Raw genomic sequence first — 14,490 nt, forward strand, 5'->3', positions numbered from 1 at the left:
GGGGAAAAAAGGCAGATGTCTTCCAATGTCTATGTGTATACTTTTTTTCCCATCCCCAGACATGGAAAACCTTCAAGGACTTTGACAAATATTAAACTACTACAACAGAGCCAACACAAAGACAAAATAATCTTTCTGTGGAAGGAAGCATCGTTTTCTGTTTCTCGAACAGCGAAAAAACAAAAAAAAAGAATTTATACAGTTTGTATGTGATCTTCTTGCTGCTTTCCAGGATTTTGAAGGGGAGTGTAACGCTAACAAAAATAGCAGAAATATACAAGATAGAATTAGTTCACTAATCAACCCATTCAGTTTTTGCCTCTACCTATCTAACTTACAGTTCCACTGTAAATCAGCTCTGCTGACATCTACTTATTTAGAAATACTAGCAAATATTATTAATTCAACCTTGCCTATTTCATGTCTTCCAATCACAAAGTCCCTTATTGCAACACAAAAGCAAGCTAGTATGAAAACGGTAATAATTTCTCAACAATTTGTGCGCTTAAAATTTATTGAAACAAAGGATTGTTTTGTGCTACTGAAAATCTTTCATACTTACCCTGATTGGTTTAGGGTAAGATTCATGCACTTTGCAAAAAACGCACTCATCCCACTAGTAACTGTGATATATGCATTTCCCTTATTTGATGCTACAGAGTTGTAGTACATTAGTAATATTAATAGACAAAGAATGCCCAGAAGCTTAATTAATGTAGGAAGAACATTTGGTGTATTTTCTTCACTGCCCACCACTAAAGAGAAATGTGATTGACTCATCTTTCTGTTCGCCTCATTCTGTCGGTGAAGAATTCTTCTGCTTTTTAACAGGTCACTTAGAAAATAATGAAAAAAACAAAACACATCAAACTCTTCTTTGCTGGATGTTTATCTTACATTTTCCCTTTATAGAAAAGCATCTTTTTGTAGGATTTCTTGCACACCAAATGCAAGAAATCGTTTCATTTTCTGTACCCTGACAGCGGGGCCTTGGCTGTTGTATAATTTAGCACTTCTGTCTCCCTCCTTCGTAGCAGGCTGTTGTGTATGTCATCAAAACACTGGCACTATCTTCATTTTTAGAGGAGCTCACAGCTATTAGTTCCCTGGAAGTTCTCCTTAGGGATTCAGTTCTTTGAAGACTGAACTAATAAATGAAAGCTTCAGCACTCTCTTCTGCTCCTCCTCTCAGTCTTGCCTGCCTACAATTTGGCATGATGCAGCAAAGGGTATGAATACACTTTTTATTAGATATTTGAATTTTTTTATTTTTAAACTTGAAGATCCAATTTAAAAAAAATCTGTTATGGGTTATTAATTGCTGATCGATAGTGATACTTGGGCATATCAGTTTTAAGTTATACAATAATATAATAATAGACAAAAGTGCCCAACAGAGATGGGCAGTAACGCGTTACTGTAATCTGATTACTTTTTTCGAGTAACGTAAGAGATTACTATTGCAAAAACGGTAATTAGATTACCCTTACTTTCGCGTAGGAACGCTGCGTTACTGCGTTACTAAAACCGTGATTTTTTTGCGAGAAAGTCTCATGACAGTGACGTAAGCGAGTGCGACGTTTGTGACAACAGCTGTGTGCAGATCAACAATGGATCACGTATCGATTGTGGGAGAGAGTATGAGCATGCAGCGTTTAAAGCATGGAAGTACTGACCTTACTTTGAGTTTGATTCCATAAAAAGTGACAAAAACATTAGCGTCCATCGTGCGTGGGAAGAAAACTTCTTTTTACAGCGAAAAAACCCACTAAACTTCCGAGCAAGCACCGAGTGTGCTACGACGTAATGGGAAACTCACAGAGAAACTCGCGAATTCTTCAACTGACTGCGGCACACCTGCACCAGGGTAAACCTCCGCCTACCGTAGTCCTGCTTTACAGGTGAAAATAGAGCAACAGGACCGCTGAGTCTTTGACTTTATTTATGTTCTGCTGTGTTTTACTTGCATCTATTTGAAAGAGTGAGTGTAAACACAAAAAATATTTTATTTTGTGTGCTGGAATGTGCAGAAAATAGGTTTAAATGTTAAACTAATTTCTTCCAGTCAGAGAATGTTGCATATAATCAAATTTTTGCTTGATGCATAAAGTTAAAAGATTAAAACTGATAAAACAAGTTAAAAAAAGAGACTTTTCCATTTGATTACATTTTGTATGATGGATTATGCAGAAAAGGTAGAATTGGGCTGAAAGATCTATCTCTTTATCACCTCTTCAGGTTGTAAATCGTGTTTTTAAAAAGTAACTAAGTAACTAAGTATTTTGCACAACTCTGTTGCTTGTGAAGCTCGCACACAAGAATTTCACTCACATGTGCTGTACCAATGTACCTGCACATGTGATGTGACAATAAAAGTGATTTGATTTGATTTGATTTGAAGTAACTAAGTAATGAATTACTTTTGAAAATAAGTAATCAGTAAAGTAACGGGATTACTTTTTTGGGGAAGTAATCAGTAATTAGTTACCGATTACTTTTTTCAAGTAACTTGACCAACACTGGTGCCCAAATACTATTCTCTGAATTCACTGCATATGTCATTTAAATAGCCCAATAGTGTATTTTGGGATATTATCTGCAGGTTATCTTCTTTATTCCAACCTTTTCTATTTTAATTTATGCCCATCACCTACACAATGAAGAAAACATTGAACATTTGTTTTTCCCTTTATCTGCATTTCCCAGTTGCCCTGATACAGAATACACAGTTGTGAAAGGCATATGTAATGCACAAATACACTGATACATAGTGCTGCATACAATTTAAAGTCTATACGCAGCTGGGACACGAACTGCATTGAATGTCTTCTTCTTAAATAATAAAAGCCCAGATTTATGATGTTTTTGTGCAATGTGTTTGCAATTCTTCCTTAATTACAGAACAATGTCCCTGAGCAAAGAAGTGTACACGCTAATATTCTCTGCTGACTGATGAACATCTGTACCACACTGATGTTTGTGGGACTCAGTGATAGATATGCAGAGACCAGTTCCAATTACCATGAAATAAAGACTCTTAATCTTCTGATTTAAATATCTTCAGTACTCAAGAAATTAAATGCTGGATAACATGCACATGGTTAAGGCCAGTGCCACTGGGATATTAGGAATTGTGTTGTCCGGCTAATGCACGCCACCACAATCTCGGACGTGTTATACAGATGGTAAAAGGCTGCCTTGCTAACACCTGCTGTGCATCAAGCGAATGCACAGTTATCAGCCATATCACATCTCCTGTGTAAGAAGCTGTGTACGTTTATTAAGACAGGAAAATGCAAATGTCTGAAAATGTCAGCTCTCATTTTACAGAGAATGCAGATGTTTTGATATGACTCATTTCCTTTGAAATTGGTTTTTATAATTTCTCATCCATTAAATGTACTATAGGTGCTTAATTAGTACACAGTTAAATAATAATGTAATCTTTGTTGTCATAATTTGATATTTGCTTACAAACATTTTAGCACTAATTTAATTGTAGCAGAACCACTATTGTTCCTTCATATCTGTCTATTTGAATGCCATTGTTCTAACATCAGTACAATGAATCAGTGTTTACACATGTGCCGAGTGGTACCCAATCCAAATCTGGGATTGGGTACAAGTTCCTTTGGCATTATATCGTGAAGGGCATCGATTTAAAAGTCTGCAAAATCAAACTTGTGGAGCTACCCACTGTGAAAACCCCTTGTGAATAAGGGAGTAGCTGAAAGTCGCTTTCACTAAGATATAAGTAAGTTTGTGCTCAGGAAATTCCTTTTCTTTGTCACTAAAGTTCTTGCGGCTTGCTGCAATCCATTAAACTACTTTATACTGCAGTATTTACAGTAGCTGCTACATTATGCACAAAGCTTAATGTAGCAGCTATTGCAATCTGGTTTTAAACCTTGATTAATCTAAAAAGTTTGCTATAGTAAGACAGCAATCTGATTCTGCCTCGTGTCTCAGTTGTAAAGAATGCTTGTTTTGGGGGGTTTTTATTACAGCTTAACAAGACAAGGAATGAACTTCAGTCTTCATTTTCAGTGCCCTGCACATTGTCAACCAAGCAATGTTCATTTAGAACATACATTCTACTAAAAGAAGATAATTAGTGAAGTCAGCTGGCATACCATTTGGTCAGAATCTTACCTGATGTAATTATGGAAAGTGCAAAGTCAACTTTTCCCTAAAGAGAGTGTTGCTCCTCAGTCATCTTTTGGGGAAAGGGAACAGAAGTGCTACAAAGCCATCTTCGCAGTTTGAGATCACAAATCATGCCATTAATTAAGCGACACAGGTGTCTCTTCCACCTGCTTTATTTTTCTGTGATAATAGTTTTCTTTTTTTTTCCCTTTTGTTGTGTCTTGAATCTTGGTGTTTTAGACACCATAAATATGCAGTTATGCATTAAATTTTAGGTTAAAATTCAATGGTTGCTATTCCTTTTAAATCTTTGGAAAAATACACCTTGCAAAGAAGAAGTACACTTCTCATCCATCCATCCATCCATCCATCGTCATCCGCTTTGTCCGAGGTCGGGTCGCGGGGGCAGCAGCCTAAGCAAAGAGGCCCAGACCTCCCTCTCCCCAGCCACCTCCTCCAGCTTGTCCGGGGGAATACCAAAGCGTTCCCATCACTCGCGAACAAGACCCCGAGATACTTGAACTCCTCCACTTGGGGCAGGAACTCATCCCCGACCCGGAGTGGGCACTCCACCCTTTTCCGGCTGAGAACCATGGCCTCAGATTTGGAGGTGCTGATCCTCATTCCCGCTGCTTCACACTCGGCTGAGAACCGTTCCAGTGCGAGCTGGAGGCCTTCACCTGATGAAGCCAACAGAACCACATCATCTGCAAAAATCAGAGATGAGATTCTGAGGCCACCAAAGCGAAAGCCCTCCGCCACTTGGCTGCGCCTAGAAATCCTGTCCATAAAAATTATGAACAGAACCGGAGACAAAGGGCAGCCTTGGCGAAGCCTATCACCCACCAGGAACGAGTCCAACTTATTGCCGGCAATGCGAACCAAGCTCTTGCAACGGTTGTACACTTCTCATTAGAATTCAATTTCAAAGGCATGCTGTTTTTTTAGGAAAAACATTGTGACAATTTGAACAAATAGATTGCTCTTTCATGACTATTTCACGTTATTTTTCAGGCCAAATTGATTGCATGTTGTCAGTGAGCACTGGTTTTCTAAAAATCACCACCGATATGATCACTTATGTGAATTTTGGAGTTTTGTAAATATTGCGCTCTAAAAGTAGTTATAAAACTTAAATTTTTCTGAATTGTGGGGAAAATCTTTAAAGACTATTCTTATTTAATTGTTTTTTGTTTTTGGACACATTTCTAGTTAATTTTTGTAGTTTACTGGCTCCAGGAGGTCAGAGTTCAGATGTGTGATGTCATCAGTAAGCGCAGAAAAAAAACAGTGTCTGAGACGTGAGAGAGCGATGTTTTGCTGATGATACACTATTCTGCCTGTAAACTCCAAACCTGAACTGAGGAGAATAAAGTTGCAAGAAAAAGGAGAATGGAGTCATGTCTCTCTGAGGGTGCAACATAAACAAAGGGATTTAGTAAACAAACATGCATTTATAATACTGCTATTTAATACTCAATATATCCCTCCACAAGTGATAATTATAATGCACTGACCAATCCTTGTTTAAAAGACCTTAAGGTCTTAAGGTGGTTTAAATCAATGTGTAAAATCACACTAGAGTTAATTAATTCTACAGATTTAGGGGTTTAATCGCTCAAAGCACAGCCTGCACAAGAAAACTTCTGAGACATCTTTTTGATTAAATATAAAAAGAAGGATTTAAATGGTACTTAACTATAAGGCAAACATATTTGTTGCTTGTTTATATTCTTATTGTTTGCAGCTTAGCTGGAAATGTTTGAGTTTTAATTGTTAACACTTAATGCAGCAGTATTATAATTACAGGCAAAGTTCTGTCTAACAAGAAACAGAAGGATCAGTCATAAAGTCGGTCATGCAATATAATTAAGCACCTGCCATCATGGCTTCCTATTCATAAATGAAATAATCAAAAATCAATATTTCTCTCTGAGAAACACATTGTTCTCAGTTTTGTTTCTTTATGCAGAGACAGACTTTGCGCCTTGACAAGCATCCCACAGAGATCCACATGGTTTCTTCCGTGGCATCTCTCAAATCACACACAGAAAAGCAGAGGTTAATAAAGTGTGGGCGTGCCTCACTGACTACTGTTGTCTCCACTTACCATAATTTTGTCACTCTTTTAAGAAACAAACACATTCACAATACACCAGAAATGTGATGTTCTTCTTTTCTTTGCAGCCTTCTCTCACTATAAACAATCCATTTTGAAAGCACCCTCATGTCACTACATGTTAATCCCCTCACAGTCTTATCCCTCTTCCCACGCACCGGTGTGTATGTGTCAGTTTGTCACAGTAAATGTATGGATTCAGCTATTTCACAAGAACATTCTTCACCACGTTTCCAAGGGGGCTTGGCTTTTTAATTACTAGATTTGTTATTAAAAGGCCCCTTTCCTTTTTAATTAAACGTTACTTCACATGTTTCATGAAAGTTCTTTTCCCTGCAGTATATGAACTCTGGACTATTGGTATTTCTTATTTGTATTCTCAGAGTGGGGCACAGCTTTTGTGCAAATCTTGGTAGCTTGTACATTTCCACTAATGAGAATACATAGGCATAGTTTTCCCTAGAAGATCTTTTCACCTTTAAGCTATCTGAAGCAAGTATTATTTCACCATAGGTATGAAAACTTAGTTAATTAATCGGTTGACTTCTACTGATAAGTCTTGATTTTCACTCATATGTAAAGAAACCTAGGACACTGACAAGTGAGACTGGATGCAGAGATAAGATGCGTAAAAGTTCTTACCAATATTTGCTTAGTGTGTAGTTAAAATCAAAGTATGTTCGGTGTATATTCTATAATGGAATTTTGATCATTTCACTCTTCATTGCTTCAAAGACAAATATTTCAGAGTATTCAAACCTATATGCTGGATATAAAAGGAAAACCTTAAATAATGTTATGGTAGACTTTTTAAATATTTCACAATTCTGAAGCACTCAGCTTTAAGCAAAGGTCTGTTAAGTATATCTTAATGCATGCTCAATCATCCAGGTAAGGAAATCCCAAAAAGTTGATTCTCTTTATCTGGACGTTTAGTGGGAGAAACGTTTTGTCACTCATCCAAGTGACTTCTTCAGTTTCAGTTGACTGCATGTTTCTCCAACCATATAAACAGTACATACCCACATAGCAAAATTGGTATGGCCCAGATCTGGCCCACACAATGTGCTTACACATGGCCCACATACTGCAAAGAATGACGGCCCTTTGGTGGCCCAGACCTGGTGTGCCAGAGGTGGCCCACACATGGGCCAGCACAAGGCCAGTTGCATACACACTGGTCGTCCTGTGCTGGCCCATGTGTGGATTACATCAGGCAAACCTGATCTGGGCCACCAAAGGGCCGTCATTCTTTGCGGTATGTTAGCCATCTGTAAGTGGTGTGCAGCCACGGTGCCAGTTGCAGACACACTGCTGGCCCTGAACAGTTTCAGCTCTGGCCCCAGATATCAGCCTAATGTGTACCTTAATCAAGCCATGTGATAACAACATGTGCCAGAACATGCAAAAGTAACATAACAAAAATCTGTTCAGACAGTGAATGGACTGATTCTTATATAGAGCTTTTCTACTCTCCCAGATTACTCAAAGTGCTCTATACAACATGCCACATTCACCTAATCACACACTTTCTTTTAACTGAGAGCTTTCTAACTACATTCATACACATTTGCACTCTTGACATGCAGACTGGAGGAGCCAGGGATCGAACCACTAACCTTCTGATCAGTCGGTGACCTGCTTTACCGCCTGAGCTACAGCCACGCACTGGCAACGATGAGTAAACTGTCACTAGGTTTTGGATAAAGTGTACACTCACAAACCTGTCAAACCTGGATTTGAAACATTTTCTACCATAGAAGTATAGTATTGCAACATGGCATTTGGGTCTTCTAACTAAAATAAGAAAATAGGAACATAAATAATGCCATCATTGCCAGACCTTGCCCACATCTGGTTGACATACACCCTGCCATGATACCAGTCAGTCAGAAGTGCCAACTTGATGCCAGATCCGGGCTAGGCCTGTTTTCTATGAGCCTGGGCCACATAACCCAAACCACAATCGAGCCAGATATGAAATGCCATCACATAGACAGTGCCATCTATGCCACACTGCAAAAACAGCTATACTTGAAACAAGCCAAATATTCTTAAATCTGACAAATTTTTCTTGTTTTGAGCAAAAAAATCTGCCAATGGGGTAAGCAAAAGTTGCTTGACTAGAATTCTTAAAACTAGCAAATTAATCTAACTGCCATATGCCTTTTAACTAGACAAAATTGTCTAAAATGTATGCTTATTTGAAGAAAATGTGACTTATTATAAGTAAAAGACACTTTGATATTTAGAAAATCTGCACCTAAAATGAGTATTATGCTTTCTTGAACAAGCTGTTTTCAAGAATTATTTGCTTACTTTAAGATTCTACACCTTAATTTAGATTTTTCACATTAAAAAAAACACCTTACTATAGGACAAATTTTCTTAAAACTGAATTGTTTCTTTCTTGATTGAGCTAACTATAAGAATTATGTTTCGACTCTGAGAACAATAATCAGCAAAAATTCCTGAGAATAAGACACCATCTCTTCAAAAAGCTACTAAAAATAAGGGAATTCATCTTAAATTAAGACAGCAAAAGCACTCTTAGATTTTGCGCTTTTATTGACACAGCAATGGGTCAGTAACTCACTGAGGTCTGTTCCAGGAGAATCATGCCTAAAATTATACATTTCAGCAGGGTACTGTGTAACATGGCCAATATAAGAAGTGCATATTCCAGATACTCTTAAAATGAATAATAACAGTATAACACACTCTTGGCTGGTATCAAAAATAAATTTTGCTGAAGCTTAAAACAATCACTATTTCAAATCCTATATTACAAAAATAACATTTTAGAAGAACACGTTTAACGACCACACAAACAAACATGTGTTTTACATTTGAACAACTTTTCTATAGAAAAAAAAACAACCTCACTGACTAACACTGAGTCTGATAAACAAGGCAGATGGAGTCTCTCATCTGGGAGACTCACTCAATGAATGACTTCCACTCACCAAGCGCCTTCTTGTAAGAGGGGGTTGAATCTCGGTCATGGATGGAGTCTTTGAGTATTTCAGTTTGCAAGACAGACACTATGCACTATGGATATGTGAGGTGGAGGGCATAGTAATATGCCATCAGATAGAGCAGTCCCTCATTAAGATCCTTCCGGTCAAAAGTGCTCACCGGTGTGGTTCTAACAGCTATCATGCAGTTGCCTTCAGAGACAAGCAGAACTGGACAAGCCAGGGGTCGCTGACGCAGGTAGCCTTCAGGGTCTTCTGAAGTCTACATGACAGAAAAAAAGAGTATTAGAACAAGACTGTAAGAAACACAATTTTTGAGTTGCATTACAGTTTAAAATAGATCAACTTTTTTTGTAGGTTTTATTAACATCAACATGTTATGGGGATCTGAACTTTAAGAATATTTGACTGACTCCACAGTAAAATATATAAAATGAAAACATGAGTAACTGCAAAATTCAACAATATATACACATAGAATATTGCAGCCTTACCTTTAGGACATGGAAAAAAGCCTCACTACAGATGCCCAGCTTCTTAGGTGGTACTGTGCTGGAAGGGAAAAGCATGGGAAGGGCTCTGAACACAGCTGCTGCATGTTCCACTGGTTTGAAAAAAGAAAAATAAGACAGGGCAACACCATTAAACATTGCAAATAATGTAATCTGCAAAGCATAAATGTAGACAAATCAAGATACTGTAGCATTACCTCCATCCAAAGTTTTTGGATGGAGGTAAGTGCTGGGTTCCTCTCTGAAGAAGTCACCATCTCCAGTAGTTGTTAGCGTTTTTTCAGCAGCAGTCTTGTTCTAAAATACAGTGTACATAGGGCTAATTCCACATAAAATTGCACAAGAACTTTAGGTCTCTAAATATGAAAGATAGTACAACAAAATATCAGTAAAGTGTTGAACAATAAAAAATATGTATATTTAATAAATGTGTAGGCCACTTGATTTAAATCAAAACTAAAGAAGATTCTACTGTCTATCTGTTAAGTGAGTATTGGTGGAATTATTTGAAACTGCATAAAACAAGCTGGTGTGTTCTCAGTTTTGTCACACAGCGATAGGACAGAACTTACTTCTTCACATTTGTGCACTGCAAGCCATAGAGCCCGACGCCTGAGGCAATGTTCAGGACCAGGAAACAGATCTTTGATGTCATCTCGTGAAAGTGATGAGAGCAGGTCTTCTCCAACATTTGCTTCTGCAATAGGAGTTTCCAATTATCACTACATTGCATTATCCTCATGTGCAAGCCAGCTGACAGCTTTGCTTGGGTAACAGACAGGATACATAGGAAACATAATTTAATATTTACCATTTAAAACCATGACTCTATTCCATTATTCTCCCTCCTCACTGCTCCACAGGTTCTAAATTACCTTCCTCCTATTGACTGGTAAAAGTAATATATTTGTGATACATCAATTAAATGCATGTATACATATAAATGTTTTTTTTTTTTTTGCTTCCTGGGCTAAAGTATATAATGAAATAACTTCACTAATAGAAATTTGAAACTCCCACAATTTCTGTAAAACTGGCATTAACTTATGGCACTTTGCACACTTGTTGAATAAATTCACAGACACTGAAACTAATAACTGGACATGAATTCTTTCATAACTTTCTGCACTAGCATATTTAAAAATGCTAATGCAACTAAGCTAACCGCACAGCTAAGCTAAGCTAACAACCGGGTATAGCCTGCCATGCTAGCAACTTAACATGCAACATACCAGAACACAAAACATAGAAAAAACAAAACAGTCACATACCTTTCAGGTTGGCAATTGTTATTTCGTCCAGTTTTTCCATAGCGTGCCTTAATTTCTTCACACTGTACTAACTGTATCGCATCTACACCCAGACCCCAAAATCCTGCAATCCAACCGCTTAGGCACGGAGCTAGAGGCGGGAAGGTGGGCTGTACCAACTCAGGAGTATGGGGTTGTGTACGGAAATGGTTTAGTTCGCTCTTTTATACCTATAAAATGATATATATTTAAATATTTGACTATTTAGTTAGATTATGTTCTGTAAATACTGACGTGTGGGTGCTGTTACTTACTACAGCTGTTATAAGGCACTGAATTAGGATAGCCATTCCTACCCCATAATGGAATAATCCTGGTTATCTTGACTTTATGGGAAAAGTAGTTCACAGACCAGTAAAACAAAATGATTTGGCGCTGTGTTATCTACATCGTTTTTGTGGGTCTGACCCTCAAATCCCTACTGAGTCATATTAATTCTGCACATAGCCATAGTCCAGATTTCCGTGAAGATTGTGGCATAGATGGATGTGTCAAAGAATATCGTGTTTACAGCTAATTTTGGTATCACATTCTTCGAACACACTCCGACCACCTTGCCAATGGACGATGCAGCGGATCGATTAGGACACAAAAATCTGTAAGGTGAGACTGACTATATACTTTAATATCTTTGAAAATAATCATATAAAATATTCATGTTAGATGTCTACTTGTTTTTACAGCTTAACAGTAGATATGTTAATGCTTATTCCTTATAATCCACAACAATGCTATCTATTTATAAGGAATATTCTGATAGTGTTTAATTTCTTCTACTAGAGAAAACAACATTTTGTATTTTTTTAAACTTTTGTTTTAAATAAACCGATTGTCATGGTCCGCAGTCTCCTTGGTTGTTTGTGTTTATTAATATTCATTGTGTCAGTTAGTTTCCTAGTTATTTGTTAATTATTTCCAGTGTTTAGGTGTTCTCTGTACCTCCCTTGTCTTCAGTGTATTGTCCCTGGTTCGATATTCGTGTTTATTCCTGTTTTACTTTGATAGTCCCTGCCCTGCATCGGTGTATTCTGTTTTGCTTCCTCCTGGTCTCTTCTCATCTGATTAGTGTCAGCTGTGTTTTGTGCCTGTCTGCCAATTCCTCGTTTCCTTTTGTGTGTGTATATTTAGTGTGTTCTTTGTCGGATCGTCTGTATTCTCTCCTGTGTTATCATCTGTGTTCCCTCCCTGATGTTTTCATGTCTTATGTTCCTTGTTCAAGGTTGTAAGGTTTTTGCAACATTTTCCATGTTTCCTGTGTTCTTTAGTTTAGCTTTCCCATTTTAGGTTTTTGAGGATTTTTCAAGGCTTTTAAACTACAGTTAAGCTGCCAAATAGCAATGAGCATTAAATGAATATCCATTTATTAAACTCAGCTTGAAAACATGCATATTTTAGAGTAAATTATAAAATGCAGTATATTTCTGACATTAAATTTTTTTAGAAATTATCAGTGTACCTTGTATTTAATTTCCTTATCCGCAACTAGTCAATTAATCAACCAATCTCAATTGCAGTTCTAGGAGGGAACCCTCATCAGCAGTGAACAGAAATCTGAGTAACATGTGGGCATACAGGACTGATTCAGTGGTGGAAAGCCAGCCAACAATGATATGATATGAGATTCCATTCCATATTACAGTTTCACACACAAAGATATGACATGTGCGGTCATGAAATATTACCTGGGTGATGTAATTGGACTACACGTGAGCTCAACATATGTTTTATAAAAGGTACACTGCTTTACATGCATGAACTGTATTTTCAGGTTATTGTTTTGGACAGTTTTGTGACAATTTTTAAAATGAAGTTGTTGTTTTCCTATCAATTCTGACAGTTGAATGCAATTTTAGCATTGCCATAGTATAGATATACTGATGCTGATCTATTATTCTGTTTGACATGGCCTAAAGTGAATGAGTTGTGCTGTTTCTGTTTTTCAAATGGGCCTGTATTTCATGTTTACCATGTGCTTTTAGTTCCTGCCTTTGTTCATATACTGCATATTGTGTCAAACTTGACAGCAATTATATTAAACTTTAGTGTCAATAAATACATTTCTTAAACTGAGCAGCTGTTTAAATGCCCTTACTCTTGAAATGAGAAAAATAATCTTATTTTTATTCTGGAAATTCAACCAAACCATTGTCATGCCTTGTAACTGGTAAATAAAGCTCAAGATGAGCTGAAATATCCTTTTAAGGAAAAGTTAGACATATTTTCCTAGAATAAGCTTTATTTTCTTGTCTAAAACTTGCTTGTTAAGAATATATTTTCTTTTTAGGCAAAAAATAAGAAAAAATGTCCATAAACAAGGTTTTTTTTACTTTCTTGAAAATCGTTTTTTGCAGTGCAGGCCTGGCCCATATCTGCATGACATACATCTTATCATGCCAGAAGTCACCCAGCAGTGCCGGCTTGATACCAGATCCGGGCCAGACCTGCTTGCTATGTGGGTAATGACTGAAACCAACACCACTGACGAACAATGGGCTGTGAGGTCAGTTTCTTGATCATTAATATGCATATGGTCATGACCATTGATTAACAACCACTGATCAATGACCAGTTATCAATAACAACTAATCAGTGGTTAATTTGGATTTCTAAACACCACATTCAGAACACTTTGGATTTTGTTGGGAAGGTGAGAGGTGTCATTATGGAGGCAGGTGAAACAATGGTCTCGTATGATGTTACATCTTTTCTCAGTTGTGTTCGAGTAACTGAAGTGTTGGAGGTAGTTCATAAGAGATTACCAGATGACCCCAACATCAGCAACAGGACCACTCTCAGCACGGACCAAGTGTGTCTTCATTCCACAGATTTCACATACAAGGGTCATTACTACAGGAAAAAACATGGGTGTACCATGGGTTCCACAGTTTCACCAACTGTGGCCAACTTTTACATGGAAGAAGTGAAAAAGAGGGCTTTGTTATCCTACCCTAGAACACCTCTAAGTCATTGGTTCAGGTATGTGGATGACACCTGGCTGAAAACCAAATCTCAGTACGTACTACAAATCACATTAACTCAGTAAACAAACACATCAGCTAGTGGAACACAAATTGTGTGTCTTTTAGTATATTGCCAGTAAAAAAGGATCTTTACTTTCAGGTTCAGTCCTTCCTTCACCATAACAGCCACCTACAGTAACTGTAGAGCTGAAACTCCACAAGGACCAAAGCTTTCAACTAAACATAAAGGAGGCATTTCAGTGTTTTAAGGCTGGGTTAAAGTAATTAGAGACAGTGATCCTCAGCAAATCATAAAACTATGTGTATTGCCACATAACTACAGCAAAAAGGAAAGAAATGCAAAAAACCCCAAACTCCGCAGTGAACACATTTCAGCCCTTGGCGGTGCCTCGAATTTCTGTTATTCATGAAATTCACTGATAAATTAAGTAACAAGATTGTGTT

This window comes from Astatotilapia calliptera, chromosome 10, assembly GCF_900246225.1.
Source record: "Astatotilapia calliptera chromosome 10, fAstCal1.2, whole genome shotgun sequence".
NCBI classification, from domain to species: Eukaryota; Metazoa; Chordata; class Actinopteri; order Cichliformes; family Cichlidae; genus Astatotilapia; species Astatotilapia calliptera.